This window comes from Chlorocebus sabaeus, chromosome 23, assembly GCF_047675955.1.
Source record: "Chlorocebus sabaeus isolate Y175 chromosome 23, mChlSab1.0.hap1, whole genome shotgun sequence".
NCBI classification, from domain to species: domain Eukaryota; kingdom Metazoa; phylum Chordata; class Mammalia; order Primates; family Cercopithecidae; genus Chlorocebus; species Chlorocebus sabaeus.
The window spans coordinates 66,309,200-66,325,290 of NC_132926.1; the positions used below are offsets into that span (position 1 = coordinate 66,309,200).

The 16,091-nt window shown below is 40.6% G+C and overlaps 1 long non-coding RNA gene across 1 annotated transcript in view; it reads left to right on the plus strand.

Annotated features, from left to right (window-relative positions):
* LOC119627846 (uncharacterized) overlaps window positions 1–15,660 on the plus strand; it is a 31,717-nt gene extending 16,057 nt beyond the window's left edge. Inside the window, exons 4-5 of the long non-coding RNA XR_005244059.2 lie at window positions 11,835–11,895; window positions 15,487–15,660. This is a non-coding gene — a long non-coding RNA (uncharacterized lncRNA). The remainder of the gene's footprint in view (window positions 1–11,834; window positions 11,896–15,486) is intronic.
* Window positions 15,661–16,091: the final 431 nt, after the last annotated feature.

A 16,091-nucleotide genomic window follows, 5' to 3' on the forward strand; every position in this document is an offset into this window, starting at 1 on the left:
TTGGTTGAGGAAAATGGTCTTGCAAAGGAGACCGAGAAAAAGTAGCTGAGGACTTAGGAAGAAAGTCAGAAAAGGTGGAATAACAAAAGACAAAGAAAAGGTGTTTCAAGATGACGAAAGTCTACAGTGCTCAACCCTCTGATAATCAAGTAGGATAAAGAGTGTAAATGTTCATTACCTCTCCTCTGCCATGTGTCATGCCTTACAGAACCACCCTTACACCTGAGCTAGATCCGCCTGGGATCTGCATTGTAGAGGGCTCTGCATATCATAAACACACATACACAATTCATTTATCAGTCACCTTTCAGGATCATTCTGGCCATAGGGAAATTCTTCTCCACGTCTCTTCCCCTATGTCCTTGAAAAAATAAATGAACTGTGTCCCTAAACTTGAAGGTTTGTGGTTTGTACTGCTGCTGACGTCAGAGAAACATAATGCTTCAGAATGCAGGAAGACTTAAACAGTAGAAACATTTAAAAACAAAAGACAAATTAATTAACTTTTCACACTGTCCTCTTAGCATGAATCAAATAGATTCTTTTATGTAGAAGTATTTTTTCCCAGTAAGGTCAAATAGCATCTATATTCTTCCTTTTCATTATCTTTCAATTCCCAATTCCAGAGGTACCAGTGAAACAGGAAACTCACAAAGTTGCACTGCACAAAGATCAACTGACAAATATTCTGCAATTGAAACAATTCATATTCTCTTAGAGTTGTATGTATTTAGGCTTAAACTGTAACATCCCTTAATGATGGTTTATATTGGCAATTAGATAGACAGTAAATGCTAAAATACAAATAGTTTTGCTTTTATAATAATATTTGATGATAGTTCATTACATTTTCAAAAAACTAAATTAAAAATTTTACTTTAAATACTTTTGATTTATATTTTTGATATTTATTAACTACACTGTACATTCTATTTTGCTTGAAATTCTAATACATATTTTTAAATATTTTAGAAGGAAACTTCTTAAAACATAACAATAATTAAAGTTTTGATTTTTACATTTATTTTACTTTACATTTCTCATTAAAATATATTCACATTTCATACACTGTAATACAACTAAATGTTATCCTTCAGAATCATTACTTTCAACAGAAGATAAATTATGTACATAATTTAACTGCAAAATTAATGATTTTGCTGAAATGACAGCAAGAAAAAATAAATTTTATGAAATAAATATATTTTGTGAATTATGTCTTTTATGCATCAATAGTTATTAAATTTTGTTGTTTAATATTTTACCAACTTGCAATCACATAAAACCATACTTAACACAAATTTTTCTTTTTTTCTTTATGTAGTTATTTCTGTCAAGAGGATGGAACATATTTTACTTAACAGTTGCTTATTTGATTTATTATTGACATCTCTGACAGTACATCTCATTGTCCGATGTATGATTTGTGTTACACACGTCCATGTGAAGAGATCACCAAACAGGCGCAACAAGGCTGTTTATTTCACCTGGGTGCAGGCAGACTGAGTCGGAAAAAGGAGTCAGCAAAGGGTGGTGGGATTATCATTAGTTCTTACAGGTTTGGGATAGGTGTAAAAAGTACATTCTTAAGGGTGGGGGAGAATATTACACAGTACCTATATCATATCATTTAGCGTGGGGCAGGAAAAAATCACAATGGTGAAATGTCATCAGTTAAGGCTATTTTCACTTCTTTCATGGGTCTTCCATTGCTTCAGGCCATCTGTATGTATACGTGCAGGTCACAGGGGATATGATGACTTTGCTTGGGTACAGAGGCCTGACATTCCTGTGTTCTTATATTAATAAGAACAACAAAACAAAAGTGGTGAAGTGTTGGGGTGGTGAAAATTGTGGGGGGTGGTATGGAGAGATAATGGCGATGTTTCTCAGGGCTGCTTCAAGCAGGATTAGGGGCAGTGTAAGAACCTACAGTGGGAGAGATTAAACTGAAGAAAGATTTTGGGGTAAGGGGTGATATTGTGGGGTTGTTAGAAGGAGCATTCGTTGTATAGAATGATTGGTGATGGCCTGGATGCAGTTTTTTATGAATTGAGAAACTAAATGGAAGACACAAGGTCCGAATAAGAGAAGGAGGAAAACAGGTATTAAAGGACTAAGAATTGAGAGGACCCAGGATATCCAATTAGAGAGTGCCCAAGGGGGTTCAGCATAATTATTTGCTTGGCTGGTGAATTTTTGGGCTCTCTCCTTGAGTTTTTTTTATGTTGTCATATACCAGGCCAGATTGATTTAGGTAAAAACAACAACAACAACAACAAAAACAGTCTTCATTAAAAAATATACAGAGTCTCCTTTTTCAGCAGTGAGTAAATCGAGGCCTTGGTGATTTTGGAGGAAAGAGAAATGTAAAACCAGCAATTGTTTGCTAAATAAGGATTAGAAATGTCTAGGAGACAGTGAGTGAGATTGATAGTGTGGTGAAGATAGCTGGGGAGAGGTAGAGGGTGGCATAAGAATGGGAATGAGAATAAAAGTGAGTATAAAAGTAAAGAATAGGATTTCATCAGGGTGAAAGTGTTGGAGTGTGTCCTGTCAGCAAAGATCATCTATCCACTCCAAGAGGGAGTCAAGAGTGGTGGAATGGGGATAGATTTTCACAATGAAAAAGAAATGAGAGGTTTTTAAGAGGCAGGCTAATGGCTTGTGACCTACATGGAAGAGGTTATGAAATGATGACAGAATAGAATGGGCCTGTGAGGCTGGAAGGAGATTTTTTTGTTGTTGTTGTTGTTTGGTCTAAGAACCATCTGCCCTGAGTGGAGAGGGATTGATAGGTGGAAACTTCAGTGGGAGAGTAAATAGGAGTGACCAATGAGAAGGAGAAAAACTGGCTGTGAGGGATAGAAGTTGGAACGCTAGCTGCTGCTTTAGCTACCTTATCAGCATAAGCGTTGCCCTGAGTGATGGGATCTGATGCCTTTTGATGGCCCTTGCAGTGAATGACTCCAGCTTCCTTTGGAAGTAAAGCTGCTTTGAGAAGAGTTTTTATTAAAGAGGCATTAATGATGGAGGACCCTTGCATAGTGAGGAAACCTCTTTCAGCCCATATAACAGCATTGTGGTGCAGGAGATGGAAGGTATATTTAGAGTCAGTATAAATATTGATGTGTAGTCCCTTTGCAAGAGTGAGGGCCTGAGTTAAAGCAATGAATTCGGCTTGCTGAGAGGTAGTGAAGGGGGGCAGAGTGGTAGCCTCAGTGATAGATGTGGAAGATACTATAGCATAGCCTGCCTTTGCTGGTGAGTGGTGATTAGGCCTGGTGGAACTGCCATCAGTAAACCAAGTGTGATCAGGGTGAGGAACAGGAAAAAAGGAAATATGGGGAAATGGAGTGAATGTCAGGTGGAGCAGAGATACAGTCATGGGGGTCAGGTGTGGTATCCGGTATAATGTGGGAGGCCGGATTGAAGTCTGGGCCAGGAACAATGGTAATTGTGGGAGACTCAACAAAGAGTGAGTATAGCTGAAGGAGCTGGGGGTCAGAAAGTATATGTATCAAGTGTAAGGAGGAAAATAGATTTTGAAAGTTATGGGAACTGTAGAGAGTAAGTGGAGCATAGCTTGTGATTTTGAGGGCCTCTAAAAGTATTAAAGCAGCAGCAGCCGCTGCATGCAGACATGAGGGCTAGGCTAAAACAGTAAGGTCAAGTTGTTTGGACAGAAAGCCTACAGGGCGCAGTCCCAGCTCTTGTGTAAGAATTCTAACCACACAGCACTGTACTTCAGCTGTGTGTAATGAAAAGGGTTGGGATGAGTTAGGGAGAGCTAGTGTGGGAGCAGCTTTTAGGGCAGTTTTTTAAGGAATGAAAAGGGGAGTGGGGAAAGGATTTAGGATTTATGGGGTCAGCTAGGTTTATCTAGAACAGAATAATGGATTGTGGAGCGAGGTATTGAGGATAGGGGAGTATATGGGTTTGGCACCACAGGGTGGTGACAATTTGGTTAATAAAGGCAAGACAATTTGGTTAATAAAGCGCAGATCCTGAACTAACCTGTAAGACTTGTCTGGTTTTTGGACAGGTGAAATGTGGGAACTGCAAGGAGACTTTATAGGCTTTAAAAGGCCATGCTGTAGCAGGCAAGTGATAACAGGCTTTATTCCTCTTAAAGCCTGTTGTGGGATGGGATATTGGCGTTGAGCGGGGTAAGGGTGATTAGGTTTTAATGAGATGGTAAGGGGTGCATGATTGGTTGCCAAGGAGGGAGTAGAGGTGTCCCATACTTGTGGATTAAGGTGGGGAGATACAAGGGGAGAATGCAAAGGAGGCTTTGAACTGGGGAAAAGGGTGGCAATGAGGTGTGACTGTAGCCCAGGAATAGTCAGGGAAGCAGATAATTTAGTTAAAATGTCTCAACCTAATAAGGGAGCTGGGCAGGTGGGGATAACTAAAAAGGAGTGCATTAAAGAATGTTGTCCAAGTTGGCACCAGAGTTGGGGAGTTTTAAGAGCTTTAGAAGCCTGGCCGTCAATACCCACAACAGTTATGGAGGCAAGGGAAACAGTCCCTTGAAAAGAACATAATGTGGAGTGGATAGCCTCCATATTGATTAAGAAGGGGACAAACTTACCCTCCACTATGAGTTACCTGAAGCTCAGCATCTGTGACTGTCCAGGGGGCCTCCAAGGCGATCAGGCAGCATCAGTCTTCAGCTGCTAAGCCGAGAAGATCTGGGAAGGAGTTAGTCATAGAGCCTTGGACCAGAGTTCCAGGGGCTCTGGGAGCGGCTGCCGGGTGAGTTGGACAGTCCGATTTCCAGTGGGGTCTCGCACAGTTGGGACACAGCTTAGGAGGAATCCTGGGCTGCAGGCATTCCTTGACCTAGTGGCCAGATTTCTGGCACTTGAAGCAAGCTCCTGGGGGAGGCGGTCCTGGAGGAACACCTGGCCACTGTGGTTCAGACGTTTTGAAGTTCTTGTGTGCTGGAGATGTGGTGGGTTTCTCTCACAGTGGAGGCAAGTAATTGCAACTCAGAAATACGTTGCTACTTGGCTGCCTCTACTCTATTATGGTACACCTTGAAGGCTAGGTTAATTAGGTCCTGTTGTGGGGTTTGAGGTTTGGAATCTAATTTTTGGAGCTTTTTCTAATGTCAGGAGCTGATTGGGTAATAAAATGCATATTAAGAATAAGACAGCCTTCCTCTGGGGTCTAGGATAATAAAGCATCTAAGAGTTGTTGCCAAACAGGCCATGAACTGGGCTGGGTTTTTATATTTGATGAAAAAGAGCCTAAATGCTAATTGATTTGGGAGAGGTCAGATAAAGAAAAAAGGAATATTAACCTTGACTATGCCTTTAGCTCCAGCCACCTCTTTAAGAGGAAATTGTTGGACAGGTGGGGGAGGGCTAGTCGTGGAATGAAACTATAAGCCAGACTGGGTGTGAGGAGGGGAGGTGATAGAAGGATTATAGGGTAGGGGAGCAGAGGCTGAGGGAGAATTGGGACCTGGCTCAGCCTGGTGAGGAGCAGCCTGGGGAGAAGGGGAGAGGTCAGATGAGTCCACAGAAAAGAAGGATTCAAAGGACTCAGAACTTGGGGTGGAGACTGAAGGAACAGACAGGAGACAGAGAAGAAAGATTTGGGATGAGTTGCATTGGGAGTAGAGACTAGGTAGGGACCGATGTGGAAAAGAATGCCTGGACGTCAGGCACCTCTGACCATTTGCCCATTTTTTGACAAAAGTCATGCAGGTCTTGTAAAATGGAGCTATCAAAAGTGCCGTTTTCTGGCTGCTTGGAACTATTGTCGAGTTTGTATTGGGGTTAAGTGGTATTGCAGAAGGAAATAAGGCATTTAGGTTTTAGGTCAGGTGTGAGTCAAAGGAGTTTTAGGTTTTTAAGAACACAGCTAAAGGAGAAGATGAGGGAATGGAGGGTGGAAAGTTACCCATAGTGAAGGAGGTAAGTTTAAAGAGAAAGGTAGAGACACGGAGCAGGCGGCGGTGAACAGCCCTGGGCTGCAATGTGGGTGAGTAGCCAAAGCAGGCATCCCTGCAATTGACTTGCCACCAAGGGAATATGGGTGAATGACCAAGGCAGGTGTCCCCGCAGTGATCAGACACCAATGGAGCGTGGGTGAACAATCAGACAGGCATCCCCGCAGTGATTAAATACCAAGAGGAGACTGTCTTCCTGAGTCCATGACCGGTGCCGGAGTTTTGGGTCCGTGGATAAAATGTTTATCCTTGTCTCTACTAGAGAGGAAAAAGAACTGGAATTGGAAGGACAGAGAGATTGAAGGGTAGCAAGAGAGGAAGATTGAAGGGTAGCCAGAGAGTCTGGAAAAGAGTGAAAAGACTGCTTACCTGATTTGAAATTGGTGAGGTGTTCCTCGGGCTGGTTGGTCTGAGGACCCGAGGTGGCAAGTGGGTCTCCTCACGGAGTGAGGGTGAGGACAGGGGACTGGTCTCCCGAAGGAGTCCTCCTGTCTCGGGTCTTCAGTACCAAATATCACACGCATCTGTGTGAAGAGACTGCCAAACAGGCTTTGTGTGAGCAACAAGGCTGTTTATCTCACCTGGGTGCAGGCAGGCTGAGTCGGAAAAAGGAGTCAGCAAAGGGTGGTGGGATTATCATTAGTTCTTATAGGTTTGGCATAGGTGTACAAAGTACATTCTTAGGGGCGGGGGAGAATATTACAAAGTACCTTCTTAAGGGCGGTGGAGACTATATCGTATCAGTTAGGGTGGGGCAGGAACAAATTCCAATGGTAGAAAGTCATCAGTTAAAGCTATTTTCACTTCTTTTGTGGATCTTTAGTTGCTTCAGGCCATCTGGATATGTACACGCAGGTCACAGGGGATATGATGGCTTGCTTGGCCTCAGAGGCCTGACAATTTGCAAATGTTTTCTCACATTCAGTGGGTTGACCTTATATTTTTGTTGTAGTGTCCTTTGAAGCACAAGTCTAATTTATATTTTCTTTGGTTGCTTTGTGCTTTTGGTTCATAATTAAGAAACCATTTCTTAGACTGGGCACAGTGGCTCACGCCTGTAATCCCAGCACTTTGGGAGGCCGAGGTGCATGGATCATGAGGTCAGGAGTTCGAGAGCAGCCTGGCCAACATGGTGAAATCCCATCTCTACTAAAAATGCAAAAATTAGCCAGGCATGGTGGCACGCACCTGTAGTCTCAGCTACTCAAGAGGCTGAGGCAGAATCACTTGAAACCGGAAGGCAGAGTGTCAGGCCTCTGAGCCCAAGCTAAGCCGTTATATGCCCTGTGACCTGAAGGTATACATCCAGATGGCCTGAAGCAACTGAAGATCCACAAAAGAAGTGAAAAGAGCCTTAACTGATGACATTCCACCATTGTGATTTGTTTCTGCCCCAACCTAACTGATCAATGTACTTTGTAATCTCCCCCACACTTAAGAAGGTTTTTTGTAATTCTCCCCACCCTTGAGAATGTACTTTTGAGATCCACCCCCTGCATGTAAAACATTGCTCCTAACTCCACTGCCTATCCCAAAACCTATAAGAACTAATGATAATCCCACCACCCTTTGCTGACTCTCTTTTCGGACTCAGCCCGACTGCACCCAGGTGAAATAAACAGCCTTGTTGCTCACACAAAGCCTGTTTGGTGGTCTCTTCACATGGAAGCACATGAGACACAGAAGTTGCAGTGAGCCAAGATCGTGTCACTGCACTCTAGTTCTGGGCAACAAGAGCAAAACTCTGTCTCCAAAAAAAAAAAAAAAGGAAACCATATCTTAATAAAAAGTCATGAAAATGTATACCTGTGCTTTCTCATGAAGGTTTTATAGTTTAAGCTCTTACATTTAGATCTATAGTTCATTTTTAGTTCATTTATATTTGTGTGAGGAAGGGATTTCAGCTTCATCTAGTTGTACCAGCACCATTTATTGAAAAGCCTAATCTTTCCCTCACTGAATTGTCTTAGCACAATTGGCTGTAAGTGTAATGTTTTATTTTTGGCCTCTCAATTCCATTCTATTGACTTGTATGTCTATTTTCAATGTCTTGATTTTTATGTCTTGATTAATGTAGTTGTGTAGTGAGTTTTGTGATAAGTGTGAATCCTCCAACTGCTTTTCTTTCTCAAGATTTTGGCTATTTGAAGTCCTTTACATATCCATATGAATTTTAGGATCTACTTGTCAATTTCTGCAAAGAAGGCAACTGAAATTTTGACAAAAATTGCATTTTATCTATAACTAACTTGCTTTAAACTTTTAAATATATATAAACATGATATGTAGATCTCCAGGTCCCACAAATAGATTGGACTTTATATTATTTTTGTGACTCATTGTCATTCTATGAAGAAGATATTATTAAGAAACTTTCTCATGATCACACAGTTAGAAAGTGGCTGAAATGAGATACCAACTCTTGTATGTCTAAACTACAATCCTCTTATAGTATCATGCCATCCCTAATAATAACATCTTATAATTTTTTGAGCTGTATATTATCTTACATATTCTCATTACTCACAAAGTTACATAAATTAGAAAATATAAAAATTATCATCTTCTGATTTGCTGCCATAGCACCCCATGTACACTCCTATTATCATAGCTCCTCCTCACACTGTATTCTACTTGCCTGTTCTTTACCAGACAATGAGGGCTTTAGGAGCAGAAATATGTCTGGTTCTTATATCTCCGGTGCCTGGAGAAATGCCTGGTACTGGAAGGGGCTCTGTGATAGCTGACTGAATAAATGATTGTGTTATACATTCATCCTTTAGGATTCAGAGGCTGCCATTGCAAGTCCCCCTGTACTTGAGTGTGGTTCATTTTCCCAACTACTGTGGGGAAGCTCAAGACAGAAACCAGAGCCTTGCTCTTAATAGGTACTCAGCACATAAGATCAGGTCCAGGCTGCATTCTTCCTGGGTCCAAGGAGAAGAGCCAAGTCAACTCGTTTTGAGAAAACCAGCACATGCCATTCACAACAGAAAAAACATAAATGACTAATGAGTGTAAAAAGGTGTCTAATCTCACTATTGATCACAGAGACACAAGTGAAACAAGAATTTGTCTTTGACCTATAAAATTGCAAAGATTAAAAGGTGATAATTACTCAGTGTAGTAAGAACGTAAGAAAATGGGTCCTTGCTGGGAATGTAACTTGGTAAAAGTTTTTTGAAGGGTGATTTGGTAATGAATGTCAAGTTATAAAATGGGAATATGCTTGGATACATCCATTCTGCACTTTGAACAAGTGCACAGTGCTAGAACAGCCAGTCCTCCTTGGGCCCCTGGCACTCTTCTTCTGGGTGTGGCAAGACTGCAAGACTGATTGGTCTGTTACAGGGCAATTTCTCAAGGTTATTTTATGTGCTGGCAAATTTGAGAGATAAGGTACGATCTTCCTCCACACCAACAGTAGGCTTATTTAGTGCTTGCTATAAAGCAATAGACTCCCAACACTCAGTGTTCCTTAGATACAACACAAACCCCCTGTGTGCATAGCATCCATATGGCCCGTATTGTGTCACCCTATGGGACTTGGTGGCAAAGGAAATCAACACAAACAAGTTGATGCTCCTGTTGTCTGCTGTGCAATGAGTAACAAGGTCCTTTGTCCCTTAAAAATGTTATCATCCCATTTTCTACAGATAAGTAAACTGGGGTTCATTAAAATTAAATAGCCAGCCCAGAGCACATGGTCATTTACACGGTCATCCATTGCAGATGGAACCAGAGCCCAGGGTGACTGACTGAGCCTCAGCAGCTAACCACGGATCATTTGGATAAGCAATATGAGAGACTGATAGAGAAGAATCACAGGGCAAACTCTCATAACAAACTTTATGTAATTAGCCTGCTGGATTGTCAGGCACTCTCCAATCACTCTGAAAAGCATCCAAACTGTTGCCATGACCTGCTGAATGCTTGTGGCTACTGGGTCACGCACTAGAACAGTGGTTCTCAGAGTATGGTCCCCAGACCAGAAGCATTGGCAGCCCCTATAAGTTAATATAAATGCAAATTCTCAGGCCTCCTGGATTTGCTTAATCCAGACCTCCTGGAATTGCTAAAACACCGCAACCTGTGTATTCATAAGCCTTCCAGGTGATTCTGGGGCACACCCAAGTTTGAGAAGACACTACTCCTGTGCAGGCTGCAAAACTTCCCTCCCTTCAGCTGAGCTGCATCCTTACTGAGAGACTGCAGAGCTAATTCTCACACCTGTTCATGACAATTGTACTTGTCACTCGATTTACATATTTCAGTTAATGATTATGTTTACCAGTGAAATATGAGGGCAAAAGAAAAGGAATGATTGTTTCTATGACAACCACATTGACTATTTTAGAAAGTCAATGAAGATAAGTCACTAAAAAATGTTCTTGAAAGAGAAAAATTGGTGAACATCTACTGTTTTGTACTCTTTTATGAGTCGTTATTCATTCCACTTTAAATAAACCATATCTGGAGATCAGAAAAAATAAACGTGGTTTAGACAAGCAATGTGGAACTAAATACCAAACAATGATTCTATATTCAAAGAAAAGGCAGGGCTACATCAAAACATTTGCAAATGAATATGCATTTACATGTTCTAAGTTAAAATAAAATGTTTAGGCCGGGTGCAGTGGCTTACACCTGTAATCCCAGCACTTTGGGAGGCCGAGGCGGGCGGGTCATGAGGTCAGGAGATCGAGACCATCCTGGCTAACATGGTAAAACCCCATCTCTACTAAAAATACAAAAAAATTTAGCCGGGCGTGGTGGTGGGTGCCTGTAGTCCCAGCAACTCGGAAGGCTGAGGCAGGAGAATGGCGTGAACCCGGGAGGCGGAGCTTTCAGTGAGCCACCATGGCGCTACTGCACTCCAGCCTGGGCAACAGAGTGAGAGCCTGTCTCAAAATAAATAAAATAAAATAAAATAAAATAAAATGTTTAAGGATTATGTGTATTTTTCATAATTTCACATTTAACTGACTCTAAAAAAATTAGTAGACTGACTTCTAGCCTCCACTATGTCGGGGAGAGAGCCTCCCTTGGATAGGATTTAAATCCTGATAAGAGATAACAACCTAGAATGGGGGAATAAGATACAACGAACTTCTTTCAATTGCTGTTCCTTTCATTCTTGGCTCATGAACAAAGAGGTTTGGTTCTCCCCTCTTTGCTTCTATGTCTCTGAACCAAGAGGATACCATCGTTAAACAGCTATACCCTTGTAGCCTTGAAAAGGTATTATCAGGAGCATGTTTAATGGTAATACATGGGACATGTCCTAACATCCATTATTAAGCCCAGTGGTTGATCAGTTTGCCTCTTGGGCTCTGGTTAAAAAAAATTATTTGTCCTGCTCAAGAGTGCAGAAGCATGCAGGACAGAGCGATGAGAAAGAAGTGAAGCCATTTATCCCAGAGACAGAAGCCATTGTTCTCATCCTACCCTTCTCCTTTGAGAACCCTTCCTCACCTCCTTCTCTCGTGGGCTCCCATGTTGGCCCCCTCCCTTAGTGTGTTGGACCCAATGGAAACCTAATTTCTGCTGGTCAATCTGTTCATTTTCCTGCAAATGGGATTAGGCACATGCAAACTCTAAGTCTTTATTGAATGTATGAACTGGAAGGGAAGAACAACTAGGGCTGGTGCAGTGGCTATATCCTCCCATACGCTGGGATAAGCAGAGAGCCAGCCTAGAAGAGGGAGAATGAAGCCTTTGCTCAAAGAAAATTGGAAACAAGAGATCCTGTGACTGTGGACAGAGTAACTTGGGGAAGCTAGTTGAGTTTCTTGTCTTTAGGAAGCTACCCAAATCACCCCCATCCTTCTAATAAATTGCTTTTTTTTTCTCCTTAACCTCATTTTACTAGGCCCCTGTTCCTTGCCTGATGCTATTCTTGGAGCAACAAGTACTTAGTGCCAGGCATCTCGGTGAGTATATTGAAAACACACATTGGCAATTCTATGACAATGACTTTTGTTGTTTAAAATCTGAACTTTAAGTAGTTGCAGATAGGGGTCATTTACTGACTAGCAACAGGGGTCCTCACACAGAGAGGTGATGTCTCAGTTTGAAACAGGAACAGCCTGGGAATCATTAAAAATCAAAGATAAGCAGAATTCGGATAATGTGTTATAGAAGAGATGTTTACTTAAGCAGAACAGAGACTATTAGACTACTCTCTTAGCTATTCTTAGCCAATGATATTATAAAGCTATTAAGTTTTGAAAGAATTGGACGTTTACATCAGGGACATTGTATAGCATTTGTTTATTTTTTATACATAAGCATAGCTAAATTAGTTCTTATTTTATAGTGTTGATGTAATCATTACTTGAAAATGCTGTTGGTGTCTGATATATGGTTTGGCTCTGTGTCCCCACCCAAATCTCATCTCAAATTGTAATCCCCATAATCCCCACATGTTGAGGGCGGGATCTGGTGGGAGGTGACTGGATCATGGAGGTGGTTTCCTTATGCTGTTCTTGTGATAGTGAGTTCTCACAAGATCTGATGGTTTTATAAGTGTTTGACAGTTCCTCCTACACACACACCCTCTTACACCTCGTGAAGAAGGTGCCTGCTTCCCTTTCGCCTTCTGCCATGATTGTAAGTTTCACCTGAGGCCTCCTAGCCATGCTTCCTGTTAAGCCTGTAGAACTGTGAGTCGATTAAACCGCCTTTGTTTATAAATTACCCAGTCTTAGGTAGTATCTTTAGAGCAGTGTGAAAACGGACTAATACAGTGTTTTAATGAAATCTGAAGTTAAAGGACCCTCCTCCTGCCCTGACTCCTAGGGCACTGTGGAATATGGACAAGTCATGGACCTCACCTGCCTGATGCAGTCATGACTCTGATACCCAGAGGAGGCAATGTCAGGTGGACAGCCCCACTTACTGAGTACTCTTTTAACAAGCCTCATTTCTATCTGGCAGTGTGACACACTCTAGAAACCATCTAAATGGAGAAAAGTTTTCCTCCTGCACCTCATTTCTCGTGTTCCCTACTCCTAACCTTGTTAGGAAAGGAAAACAGATAGTGGAGCTATGTCTTGGAGGCCATAAGCCAGGATAAACTACAATGTAGAGGAAAACTAAACTGAGATTACTCTAGGCATCTCTGACTGTGAGCTGAAGAAGGGCTTGGGGATTGTGGCAAGCAGGCTGTTGGGGAAACAAGAAGATGCCTCAGACACAGCTGAATGGCCTATGGCTGGGGAGGACGAGGCAGCTAGGGGGTTGCAGGTTCTCTTCTTTTTACCCACAGCATCAAAGTCTTTGCCTTTGTGAAAGGAGAAAAGTAAAGGTGGGATTCAGGTGAAAGAGATGGGAATAGTGGGGTTAAGGCAAAGTCAAATGGGAAGGATGACAGTCAAGAAGGAAGGTAAAGGAAGACAAAAGATAAAAGACAAGAGAGAAGTACTCATTCAGCCGAGTAAGTTGGTATATGTGTATAAGTCAGTAAGGGCCATGCCGTGTGTGTGTGTGTGTGTGTGTGTGTGTGTGTGTGTGTGTGTGTGTGTGTTTCAGCCAAGGAACAGACTTTTGGTGTAATCGTTTTAATATAAGCAGAGTATATTCATTTCAATTCCTTTTTTACTTTTGCAGAAAACATACAAAAGAGAGTTAAGGGATTAAAAGTGCAGAATCTGGTTTTAAACAGACATGGTTTCAAAATCTGGCTTTGCTACTGTTAGCTGTATGACCTTAATTGACTTATCTAACCTCTCTAGACCTCCCTATATTAAAAGTGGAAAGTAGTATTTTCCCTGTAATAGGGCCATCCCGAGAAAGAAGCAAGATATATGTGTAAAGCAATTTGGCAGGTCTAGTACACAGTAAATGCTCATAATGATAGCTTTTGTGGCAGCTCTATCCTCTGACAGATCGCACATATTGAGTGCTGAGTTTGTGCCAGCTCCTTACATCTATACTATATTCATTTTTTGATGCAATTAAAGCTTTCATTTGTTATGCATATTGGCACCAAGATTTATTCTTTGTCTATGTATTTTGTTTTCCTATTTTTATCCATCCCCAGACTTGACATGGGTACTATGAACATATTCCATATGAACCAATCACACAAGACCTGTAGTCCAGATAGAAATTAGCTACCTTTCTTGTTTTAAGAACAACATGGTAATATTATGTAATTATACATTTTTGAGTAGACATGCTTTATACTTAGGAGCATACATATATGAGGTATATAATATTTTAAAATAAATTTACTGAAGATATGCAAGAAAATGCCTCATTATTTTATAATAATCTCCTTTCTCTTTCTCCTTCTTTCTCTAAAAAGAAAAAAAATCGCAATACTATTAAAAAAAAAAAAAAGCTAAATTACTCCCCATCCAACGGCATTTGGCAATTCCTTAAAATCATCTGTCCCCCTAAATCTAAAAAATTTTCCACCCCAGTATATTCAAAAGAATATGCTATGAGTAATAACCAAGGAAGAGGTCAAGAGAATCTTTTGTGCCCTGGGATATTGGTTTCTTAAGCTACAACACTGAGGGCAGAGAGGACCACACTTACTCTTGGCACATGAGTTAAATCTTGCATATGACTTCATGGTTGCCCCTCACACACATCCTGTGGTTTGCCACCCATACCCAAGTTTAACTCTGCATACCACCTTCCCCAAAGATTCTCAGTGTTCTCAACTGTTTGCAGCTCTGGTCGTATACTGTGGCAGGACCTCATCTTGTGACCACAGTTCCTCAAGAAGAGCTTCATTGTTTGGCTTCTGCTCCCTGAGCTTGTCTACCTACTGCAGTGTGTATTCTTGCATTTAGTCCATGGGAACATACTTTCTTTTTATAAATTAGTGTAAAGTATCATGCATGGGTTTAGGGAAAACACAGTATTATGTAGTGCCATATACAGACAACATACCATTAACTAGACCAGAGTTATGTAAGAACAGCATGTTGTTATGTTTTATTCCCAAGGATTAAGAAAGCTCATGTGAGATTATTCTCTGCACCCTAGCATTTTACCATTTTCATCTTTAACACATTATCTTGTCCTATTTCTATTTTTTCCCCACATCAAATTTCTGAAGGGAATTTTCAAACCAAATATATATATATAATATATATGTACATATACATACATATATATGTATAGTAGATCATAATTCAGAAACTGTGTCTTTGCCATAAAGTTATTATGGTTTAGCCTGAAAAAAGCTCAATTCACCCACTTTGAAGATTAACTACTTCATCACACGTAACCAGTGAGTGAGGAATAAGGGGCAGGTTCATTTTCATCACAAATATTATAACCTCAAAAATAAAAGTTTACCCTATTCTCCACTGGAATTATGCAAATACATAAAATATGAAGTATCCACACTCAATACTGAGTATATCATATGTCAAATTACTGGTGGATATTTTTCTTTCTCTTGCTTAATTAGCTGTATGTTGAGAAATTTGTATATTAGGCAGATAACAAATGATTACCACCTGGGGATTGCTAACATACCAAATTTTCTTTTATCTCTTCAGAAACGTCAGTGTGCAGTTATCTAATCATATTGATATTCTGATGGTGATTAACATATGTTATATAATCTTTCTGTGCCTTTCTTGATGGGGTCAGATTCTGTACCACACAAGTCACAGTATTTCAAAAAGCTATTGTGAAAGTAAAGCTAAAGGCAACAAAAGAATGAGTCATTAGTCATTGGGTTTTGTTTTTTTTCACCTATGTGTATCATATTCTAAAATGAATTAAAGATGAGCAATTATCAGATGTAATTCTGAGCTCATGTTCTCACACTGTCTGATGGGTGGAATTTTCACAAGGGATGCGCTGTCATCATTTTGTCAGGACCTTTGGAGACAAGTTCAAGAGTAATGTTTAGTCAGCATAAATATCAAAATGCCCAATAATAAAACATTTTATCCATCTGGTTTTAATCACAAGCCTCTTTAATCTAAATGATTATTGTATTGTGTTTCATGCATATTCTGTAAAGATCAAACTGAGTCAATGCCTCTAAAGAGGAAAATAAAATTTTAGCCCTATAAAAAAATTGTTAAGGTCAGGTTTATATTCCTATTATGAATTTTAAAATATTTCTTTGTTTTAAGCAATATTGCCTCCTTGA